At 30.5% G+C, this 11,627-nt stretch overlaps 1 long non-coding RNA gene across 1 annotated transcript; it reads right to left on the bottom strand.

The window, feature by feature from the left end:
• Positions 1 to 1,130: 1,130 nt before the first annotated feature.
• Positions 1,131 to 2,854, bottom strand: LOC111379157. The gene is made up of 2 exons (XR_002700007.1): positions 1,760 to 2,854; positions 1,131 to 1,629 (listed from the first exon to the last, which is right to left on the bottom strand). It is a non-coding gene; the product is annotated as an uncharacterized LOC111379157 (long non-coding RNA).
• Positions 2,855 to 11,627: the final 8,773 nt, after the last annotated feature.

Here is an 11,627-nt window from a genome sequence, read left to right on the forward strand (position 1 = left end):
AAAAGTTTTGGGGCTTGGCACATTTTAATGAAGGAATAGTTTGAACATGTCATCCTTCACGCGTAGAACTGTAGAAGGCTGGAAAAAGGATTTTGGGATATTCTAGCACCAGAATGGTAACTGAGTACACCAACAAGTCCACAAAATGCAATGCCAAGATTGATATTAGTAACAAAGAGTTTACTTACTTAGCCCCTCTTTATTTCAGGTAAAAATCAAAATTTCAATAAATTTTATTAAAAGTTAATAAGATATACGATCGGAAAATTGTGAATCCCGTAAAATCTATAATTAAAATTTAATTGTTAACATTAACTCAAATTTTAATCAACTTTTTCAATTGAACCAACAAAGGACATCTTCAATTTATAACTAAAAATGAAGTTTATTTTATACATTTTATTTGATACAATGCATCAAATTTAATATGATTTTCTTTTTTAGTCGTGATGGGTCTACCATTCTGATTGCTCACTGACAATTTGAAAATTCGACCTTGAACATACAAGAAGTTTTTATATGAGAATTGTATTCTCCATTTTTGTATGATTTAAGTTAATAGAAGTTTCACTTTTAGGCTCAAGAAAAAAATCTCCATTGCTTATCATTAATAAAATAATCCAATGTATCCAAACAACATAATTCAGCGTGTTAAATATGTGAAAAGTCGAACCACTTTCATCTATCTAAAACTTCAAAAAGTGACAAACATTATATTATATTATATTAATTCTTAAGCATAGAAGATGATAAAATTTTCAAGATTGAATCCACACTCTTTGTTGACAAAAAGGAGGTAGGGCCAAGTTTATTTTTAAGGGTACATCTTGATTTGCTTAAGCATAATCAGGTTTGATAAGTGGGGGTAAACATCATTTGTACCAATGCTGACCACAGTAATAAATTAATTATAACCACTTTTTTCAGTGGTTGAAAGAATTTTTGCACATTTCATGATTTGACTCGGTGGCCTGTTAACTTCTAGGAAGTAATGATTCACAAATTCTACACAAATGGTAAAAAACTATTATTCCAGATTCATTTACAACTTTGAACAATAATGACAATTTTTATTTTACTAGAACAAAAAAGAAAAGATATTAATAATTGTCTGTGTTTACCACAGAATTAAAAAAAATAAAAGATTAAAGCTTTATTCACTTTATCCATTCAACAATGTTACCAAAAATAAAAATAAAAATTCACGTATCTATTCATTTTACCGTAAAATGGCGTCAACACCTAATAAAGGATGGTACTTAATGCGAATAGGTTGTTAGATTTTTGATGATTTACTGTCAGTAAATTTCTTTGGGGGAAAAAAATTAATGGGAGCGGATGCCTGATGGGCTACACCATAATTTAATGGCAATGTCAGACTTCAATCATGAGCCTACAATATATGAAGGGTTTCTCAGATGGCCACTGCCCTAATAATTCTTGCCCTACAAACTGTGTGTTTTGTGTGTGTTTTTTGAACAAGAAGAAAGATATCTGGATTTGAACATTCAAACTGAAAAGGCAATAAAACGATTGTTACTAGGGTAAACTTTCCAGCTAACTTTTATTCTTGGTTGAAAATCAAAGGAGAAAGCTCCATTTCTCCTTTTCATGATCTTGACCGTTGAGCTGCGAAGCAGGTGATCAAGAACTTGTAAGAGACAAAATCTTAAAATTAAACTAGCTAGTCAGATAAAATTTTCCTAGGAAAAGAATAATTGATTCACACACAAAATCCGCAAAAGTAGGGTTCCAGTACCTGGCAGAAATTTTATTCCATTCTTTACTTTCTATTCATCTGATTCTGAAGCTTTTTGCCCCAAGATTTGCTGCAAAACACAGATCCAAACGAAACCAAAAACATATACAAACAGGCACCATATGTTTAATTCGAGGAACACTTTAACGCCAAGAAAGTTAACACATACAAAAATGGAGCATCTGAAATAGATTAACATGCATGGCAAAAAGGTTTAAAAAATTTGCACAAATTTATGGCAAGGGGGTCGTTACCTTGGTCTGTGTACAGTTGAAAACAAGAGAGTGTGTGTCACAAGGGTTTTACAAAAAGAATTCAACAGAACTCAGTTGGCAGTATGCCCACCTCCATATATGATATCAGATTAAAATTTCTTAATCCTTTCTTAATAGGAATGGAGGTGGACAGAATGCCAATAAATTCTGTAGGAAACCCTTTGATAAACCGCCATGACCTAATCAAGAACACACCAAATTACCATTGAAATTACTCACGCCCACACAAAAGAGGGGCATGTGCAGAGGAAAGGGATGGATTATTAGCACCAAGTATGAGGGATAAGAAGGAGGGCAGTTGAGCACTATTTAAAATGAAAGATGAGGCCACCACAGTAAATAAGAGAGAGAAAGTTGAAGAGACGTAAATAATGAATAGGGGTGGTTTCTGAAGAAGGTAATAATCAGATTGGATGGTTCATTCTTGGGGAAAATTAACAAGAAAAGAATCAAAGATTCATCATAGTAATTCTTGCCCCCAAAAACCCTTACCATCTCGTTTGTGATGAAAAGAAAAGAAAAATACACTCATATCATATCTCCCCACCATCAGTCTCTTCTTTGCCTTTCTCGTACCCTCGTTTGTGACGAAGACACAGTCAGATTTCTCCATCTCTTCTTTCTTCTCTCCGTAAAAGTGACAGAACCAGAAAACCTCGATAAAGGGGATAAAAAGGATTTAGGTTTTGGTGTAACCATCAAAGGAGGGCTTGTTGTGTTCTGACCAAAACGACAAAACTGGGAACAGAAATTAGTTTCGGCTTGAAAAAGGGGGCCTTTCCTACCGAGGACATTGCAAACATCGACTCGAACTTTAAGAGCTCTCAAATTTTAGTCATCTTAAGTTTTAATTATATCGATTTGGTTTGTGAATTTTGTAATTGGTTTCATTTGAGTCTAATTTCTAACATTCTAATTTATGAAGAAGACAGACTTTTATTTGTTGACGAGTGCAATCGTTAGAATTCTTGCCAACATCTTGTATAATGATCTTGAGAAATCTATAAAACATATGATTATTCTGTTGGCCGTTGGAGATGGATGGAGTATTATATTTCACTTCAACGATCAAATTAATTTACTACTTTAAAATTATTCTATTCGATTAACAATAGTTGATATTATCTCGTTTAATGAAATTGTAAATTTTTTTAGATAAAGAGATGAGACATAGTGGTATGTTGCGTGGTTAACTTGCTAATTGCTTTCGAAACTTGAAGTTAAAGTCTCGTGGTCCACGGAACTCAAAAAATGACGTCTTAGTGAGTTGCATGTGACATGTTATTATCAATTTTGTCGTTCTTATGCTATATACTTTGAACAAAGTGTTAAATACACTCGTTCCCGCTGAGTTAATACATGACTATTGTGTTTCATGACCTCATGCAAACTTCTATTGGTTTGGAGTATAGTAAATGATTCAGCTCATCATTTTTCTGTCCTCTTTGAGCGACCTCATTGTTTTCTCTTCCTCTCAAACCTACTTTGCTCTCCTCCTCGAACATCCTTCAAATAGTTCTGATATTCTTAAAGCTAGACTTGGACGTCAAGTGGATCGATCAAGATATTTCAAGTACTTCGAATGTCTTGTAAATGTAACCATTCGATTCCTTATAATTATTAGAACTAAACTGGACCATCAATTCTACCATAACCTTTTTTATATACATTTAACAAACATTTATAAATAGACCATTTCGATTTGTATACGTAGCTACCGACAATATTTGTGTAAGGGAGAAAATTCGGTCAAGAAATCTTCAGAAAGTTAAGGAATCCACTACCTGAGTCAAAATAGTGAAAAACTAAAGATCAGGAGAAGAGAAAAAAATTAAAACATCAAAAATTAAATTATAATTTGAGAATAAATGATTTTTTATTAATAAATCTTATTTATTCATAAGTAAGGCGTGTTAGAACTTATAATTTAATAATGGAGAATACTGAAAATTTTCTATTCTTAAAAAGAATTGACATAAAAAAAATTATTAATTAGATACATAACTATACAATATCAAGAAATTATAGTCCATAAATTGAATTCGCTCTCTGTTTGAATATAAAAGAAAAAATTATATTTCAAAAGAAATCCACAAACTCGAGATGATAAAATAGATACACTACAATCCAAGCTATGAACATATCAAGTTCAATGCCCAAGTATTATGAAAAAATAAAAAATAATAACTGAAATTTGTAAATATGCTAGAAAATAAAAACCCGACGTGCCAACGTTTAACACTTTGATTTATCAACATACACCACAATCCTAACTTAAACTTTTGATTCATATAAAGCCCAAAATATAAAGATTAACATGTGCTAATCTTTGAAATGCAAAAAATTGATATGAGATGAGAGGCAAATAGAAGTAGTAGTCAGTTTTGATTTTTCTAGGGTTAGAGTCTAAAGTTTTAGACAAATTACTAGTTTTCCAACCTATAAACTGTTAAAAAAAATTATATTAAAAATAAGTTCCCTTCAAATACCTATGGTTCTAGTTCAAGAACCAGAATTAACCCGATTTTGGTCTGTTCTCGTTTCTGATTTTTCATTTACCTTTTTTAGAATTGGACCGAAATGTTCGATTTTGATTCGGAAGGTTCGATTCCAATTAAATAATCAGGCCTATTTAAAAAATTTTCTATTCTTAAAAAGAATTGACATAAAAAAAATTATTAATTAGATACATAACTATACAATATCAAGAAATTATAGTCCATAAATTGAATTCGCCCTCTGTTTGAATATAAAAGAAAAAATTATATTTCAAAAGAAATCCACAAACTCGAGATGATAAAATAGATACACTACAATCCAAGCTATGAACATATCAAGTTCAATGCCCAAGTATTATGAAAAAATAAAAAATAATAACTGAAATTTGTAAATATGCTAGAAAATAAAAACCCGACGTGCCAACGTTTAACACTTTGATTTATCAACATACACCACAATCCTAACTTAAACTTTTGATTCATATAAAGCCCAAAATATAAAGATTAACATGCGCTAATCTTTGAAATGCAAAAAATTGATATGAGATGAGAGGCAAATAGAAGTAGTAGTCAGTTTTGATTTTTCTAGGGTTAGAGTCTAAAGTTTTAGACAAATTACTAGTTTTCCAACCTATAAACTGTTAAAAAAAATTATATTAAAAATAAGTTCCCTTCAAATACCTATGGTTCTAGTTCAAGAACCAGAATTAACCCGATTTTGGTCTGTTCTCGTTTCTGATTTTTCATTTACCTTTTTTAGAATTGGACCGAAATGTTCGATTTTGATTCGGAAGGTTCGATTCCAATTAAATAATCAGGCCTATTTAAACTAGACTTCTCGTGTAGGCAGCCATGTCGAAGCCATTGATTTCTGGCAATAACATGAATTGGTTTTTTCCCTATCCTACATTTTTTGTTAATTTACTTTACCACGGATTATTTTATATTACAACAAATTTTAATTAAAACTTGGACAATTCATTCTATTTCGTCTTCAAAACTCTTGACTCACTCAAAAAACGTAATTATTTATTCGTGTTCTTTAAGATGCCAATACATGTGAAACTTTAACACTTGTCCGTTTTAATATTATATTGAATTATTTTATCAAAATATTACATTGTTGGCAATATAGAATTTCATTTCTATTATTTTGAAAACTCACGGACCAACTCAAGCGGCATTTGAGCATCTTTAAGAAATTCATTAAACATGAAATGTTCTTTATTTTAAAGAGTCAACACTTAAAATTATGTTTTTATATACTGTTTAAATTAATATTTTAATTTAGAGAGTGAGTTTTGGATAGTCAAGTTCACTCTTTATAATTAAATGCATTTAAAGTATTTTAATTTTCAATGTTTGAAAAATAATATAATAATCTAGAGAAAAGTAAGTTAAATTAAAAGATAAAGAAAAGTAATAAATATTTTTTTAAAAATAGTAAAATTAAGTGTTAAATATAAAGAACCTGTCGAAGTACTTTATACCAGTTCAATTGTCTAATTACATATTAATATAACTAAATGGAGTTGTAAATACCAAACATTGATTTCTGGCAATAACATGAATTGGTTTTTTCCCTATCCTACATTTTTGTTAATTTACTTTACCACGGATTATTTTATATTATAACAATATTTAATTAAGACTTGCACAATTCATTCTATTTCATCTTCAAAACTCTCTCTCAAAAAACGTAATTATTTGTTCGTGTTCTTTAAGATGCCAATACATGTGAAACTTTAACACTTGTCCGTTTTAATATTATGTTGAATTATCTTATCAAAATATTACATTGTTGGCAATATAGAATTTCATTTCTATTATTTTGAAAACTCGCGGACCAACTCAAGCGGCATCTGAGCATCTTTAAGAAATTCATCAAATATGAAATGTTCTTTATTTTAAAGAGTTAACACTTAAAATTATGTTTTTATAAACTGTTTAAATTAATATTTTAATTTAGAGAGTGAGTTTTGGATAGTCAAGTTCACTCTTTATAATTAAATGCATTTAAAGTATTTTAATTTTCAATGTTTGAAAAATAATATAATAATCTAGAGAAAAGTAAGTTAAATTAAAAGATAAAGAAAAGTAATAAATATTTTTTTAAAAATAGTAAAATTAAGTGTTAAATATAAAGAACTACTTTATACCAGTTCAATTGTCTAATTACATATTAATATAACTAAATGGAGTTGTAAATACCAATTATTTATGGTCATTTACTAGAAAAGTTCTTCTAGATCTGTTATTCAAGTTTTTGCACTCTCTGGTTGAGTGGTTTTTAAATAAACACACATTTATTGGACTTTGTGAGAAGACAACTATATAATTAATATTTTGTTTGGGTTTGATTCTTCTTATTCTTTCTTTCTTTTTCTTTTAAAAAAAAAAAAATCAATTTCAAAGTTGAGCATTAATTTTAACGACACATTTTGTAGAATTTACAAGTAATATTCATTTATTCACCATTCACTTCTAACGACTTATAATTTTAACAAAAAATGGAACCCCTAACAAATACAAACTTGTATAATATTAGCAAGATAATTAAAACTCTGAAAAACTTAACTTACCAAAAGTAATCACATTCATTTCACAGATTAAATTTTTTTTTACTCTGATATTTTGGTTTTTACGGACCTTGCTACTAAAAATGGTATTCACTTCTTAAAATATCTTATATATGGACAGGTGAAGGGATAAAATTTGTCAAGAGTTATGCAGTTTAACGGTTTGTTTGGTACAGATTTTAAATCAATTAAAATTAATTTTTTAATCGTTATTTCACTATTTTAATCGTTAATTTTGAATTCTTCTCTCACATGTAGGATTCACTTTATCTCTAACGGTCAAAAAATTAATTATCTAAATTTCTACCAAACAAGCACTAAATTTAGAAGAAAGATTTTTATAAATAGTCAAACATAATAGCCAAAGAGCCTCATTATTTCTCATTACATTAAATTAAGTTTTTCTCTCTCATACTTTTAACCATACAATTTTCAATAAAATAATATTACACGTAAATCAAAAGCTTTTCAACCACTCATTTTAAAAAAAAATATTATTCATCGCATTATAATATACAAATAATGAGACTCAAACGGGGGTATAATTGAATTCCATGGACTAGAATTTTATGATTACTTGAGTAGTGGTAGGAGCCAAAGTTCCCTCCTTTTAGGGTACATTACATATTCGAAGCAAGCCGGAGTGGGGGTGGACCTATGACTCCATCATCATCAACCTAGCATCATAGGTACCCTTGTTTCAATTTCAAACCATAAGTTTTGACCAAAATGAGCAAAAAAATGCTTCAAAAGAAAAGTCATTAAAAAGTTAAAAAAGTAGATTATAGGTCAAATCTTTTCAATAATAATTGCAATATCTATTAGCAGTGTTTTCTCATTTCATTCCCTTTTCCAAGAACCAAAGAGAGAATAAAAATGCTACCTTTTGTCGAGTGAGACGTCTCACTCATCACACCCACAACCCACTGTTTTTAGCCCTTTTCTCAGTAAAATAATTATAACAGTCAAACTTCTTGCACTGCAAAACTTCCACAAATCTTGAATTATTTATTTTGCTATTTTTTCAATAGAAGTTAATGGGATTGTTGGGGGTAGTTCTACGGCAATAAATATTTGTAGGGGACTACAAATATCTAATTTTACATATTAAAAAATGATTTTAAAAATAATTTTATTCCATTTATGAATGCAATGTACATAAGTTCGTTTAACGTGTGATGATTTTTCGGATTCTTGATACAATTGAATTTAGAAACGATTCTCTCAATATAATTTTAGCCCTCTATTCGTATCGAACCAAACATATCCGTAATATCTTTTATACTTTATTTATTGGTCTCGTTGTCAGAGCTATGATTGAATTATTGGGGCACAACAATTTATTGGGCTAATAAATTGTAGTTGGCATTATAATTTGTGTTTGGTGCATTTAATTATTACCTGTAAATAAAGAGATGTTATGGTGAGTTAGTTGGATTTTTAATAGCATTTCGAAGTCAAATATCACTTAATGCATTTTTGAAAATAAATAGTATAAATAAGAACAATATTACTCCCTCTATTTTATAAAGATATGATTGCTTTCATTTCCACATGGATAATAAAAATATGTTTAATATAGTGGAATAATAAATTTTATTTACATTTTTTTCTAATACATACTCCCCACGTCCCATAAAAATAGTTACATTTTCCTTTTTCGTTTATCCAAAATTACAGTCATGTTTCTTATTTGAGAGTGTAGTTAATATATTAGTTTCTTACTATGCCCTATTTAATATGCTTCGTTATCATAAATATAAACCATTCCATTATTTAATATGGTTAGAAAAATAAATTCAAAACCAAAAAAAAAAAAATAATAATCATCTTCCATGAGATTTATTCATTTGTATTTGTATTGTGTGGAGTCCAATTCCTAAGTCAAAATCAAGTTCTAGTTGAAAAGTATTAGGAGTTTTTTGAGTTATAATCAAAGTCAAAATAGTTAAGGATTGATGGTATAAGTCTTGAAAGAGTTCAAGATGTCCAAGAAGATCATATATGATCAAGGAAATGCAATTGAAAGTCTAAATGGGGTCAAAGAACCATACAAGTTATAATCTAAATTCTTATTCGCAAATTTCAATGCATTTTTTATATAGAAAACATTTGAATTTGGAGAATTCTATTCTATAGCAAATATAGTCCTTTGCGTTAGCTTCCAATGCCTTTTGAATCACCTTAATCGAACAACGATAAAAAAAGTTATGATGAAAATATTGAAAACTACTTGCTTGTCGCTAGCCTAGCGTTTGAGTGATGGGTCGACCTCCACAATCCCATAGAGATCATTCATTTGAATATCCAAATCACTTTCATTGATTTCAAGATTCAACTACTATATTATTTGTTTACTTATTTATCCACTTGAAATTTTCAAAATAGATTCATTCAAACTTAGATTTGGTGATCGAGCTATAATCACTCACACCCAACCATAGAAGATCATTAATTAAACACCAAAACCCACCTTCACCAATTAGCTTTTAGAGTTACTGGAGTTTTGGAAAGAGTACTAGAAGTTTCCCCATTTTCGAAACGAGGTTCTATTGGAAGAACGACGAATTTTTCATTTAATCCACCGGAGATAAATCAATACTCAGGATCGAGAGCTGTTGCATAGGCACAAATTCATGAGGACTAATGTGAGATACCACGAATTGGGATCTAGTGTCAGGAGCATGCACTCCAGGATGGCTAAGGTATAAACCAGGAGTCGAGATATGTTTTGACGGAGCACACCTCCAATACGATCAAGGAAGACTGCATGAATTGAGGTCAAAAGTTCTACGGGGTAGGCGGGTCTGAACCTTATTGTCAGTTTGCTTCGATTTATAGTGAATTAAGTGTACAAAGTTTTTACTCAATTGAGATTTCTCGATGATCATCGTTGGTGTTCTTTACTGCTTTATTTATTGATAGTAGCATTCAAACTATAGGGTAATTAAACTTGATAGACTAATCACCTATAAATAATTAAAAGTGACTTGTTGCTTATGAATTGCTTATTCTGGCACGTTAGGGCTAAATAAATAAATCGGCTAATTAGAACTTTCATATTGGATGGCTTTGGAGTGATAATTACCCTGATTCTTAGTGGTGGGCAAAAATCGACCCAAACCGCTCGAACCGATTGACCTGACCTAACCCGAGCGATTTGGGTCGGTTTTTTCAATGAAATGGGTTGGGTTCGAGTCATTAATTGCATTTTTCTGTCGGGGTGGGTCGAGTCGGGTCGGGTTACCCGCCCCAACCCGACCCATAGTAAATTAATAATATAAAAAAATCTTGAAAACTGAAAAAAGCATATTAGATTTCTCAGGCTCTTCTATAGGTAAGTTAAATCAATAGTTGTCCTCTTTCTTACATGCTGTCCTCTGCTGTAGGTAAGTTAAGTCAATAGCATTTTTCTTCTCACTTCTCCCTCCCATTTCCATTTCCCTTAAAAAGAAAACCCTATTCTTCGACAAGTTCAATCCATTACAAAGCCCAAAGACAGCGAGTCTACACAGTACAGAAAATTCAATCGATTCAGTTGCTCAAATCAACAGCGCCGTCCTCCATTCAATAAACGACAGCGACGGCTCTTCCAAATTCCCCCCTTCCAATCGTAGGTACACTTGTGCTCTGTAAAACTCTAGTTTTTTTATTTTATTTTATTTAAAATATCTTGTTGGTTTTTGCATGTGTTGTATATGTATAGACTTATGGTGAATGTGGCTGTGACCGTTTGTTGGTTACTGTTCAAGACTGCTTTTTTGTTTTTACTAAGGGATAATGAATTAATTTTTCTTCTGACCTTTTTTGCCCCTTTATCTGATGGGATTAGTTTTAAGAAGTATAATATCAATACACAAGGAGGCCAATCAGTGGCAAGAAACCCAAATGTGAGCCCTGATTATTTGGTTTTCTTGTTTGGAGTACATGATAGGTTGAATATAGAGGAAAGCTAGAAAATAATCTGAAGCTGGATTCAGGTAAATTGACGGAGTTAGTTCTTGTTTAGTAAAGCAACATTCGGAGAAAAAAAAATATGTTCTTGTTTGTTAAAGCAAAATTCGACCAACATAGTTAAATAAATCTTGTTTGATAAAGAAACCGACCAACCCAACCCAAACCAACCGAAACTTGGTGGGTTGGGTTGGGTTTAAATATATAATTGGGTTGGGTTGGGTTGGGTTAGGGTTGTGCAAAAAATCGATCCAACCCAACCCACGCCCACCCCTACCGATTCTTGTGTTAAGAATGTCTTACCAAGAATAGTTTAATTACATTTAATATTGCAAGTGTAATTACCTTAATTATTGATTGCATTAATGTACATGGAAAATGACACTAAAATTTATTATTTCAACAATATTAAGCCCCCGTTTGGCCTCCATTAAATTCAATTACATTATATTTCATTTTCCTCTCTTTTATTTTTAACCACACAATTTTCCATAAAATAATATTACACGTAAATCGAAAATTTTTCCTTCTTTTTCAACCACTCATTTCTCAAAAAATACTA

Source organism: Olea europaea, unplaced genomic scaffold (assembly GCF_002742605.1).
Source record: "Olea europaea var. sylvestris unplaced genomic scaffold, O_europaea_v1 scaffold1937, whole genome shotgun sequence".
NCBI classification, from domain to species: domain Eukaryota; kingdom Viridiplantae; phylum Streptophyta; class Magnoliopsida; order Lamiales; family Oleaceae; genus Olea; species Olea europaea.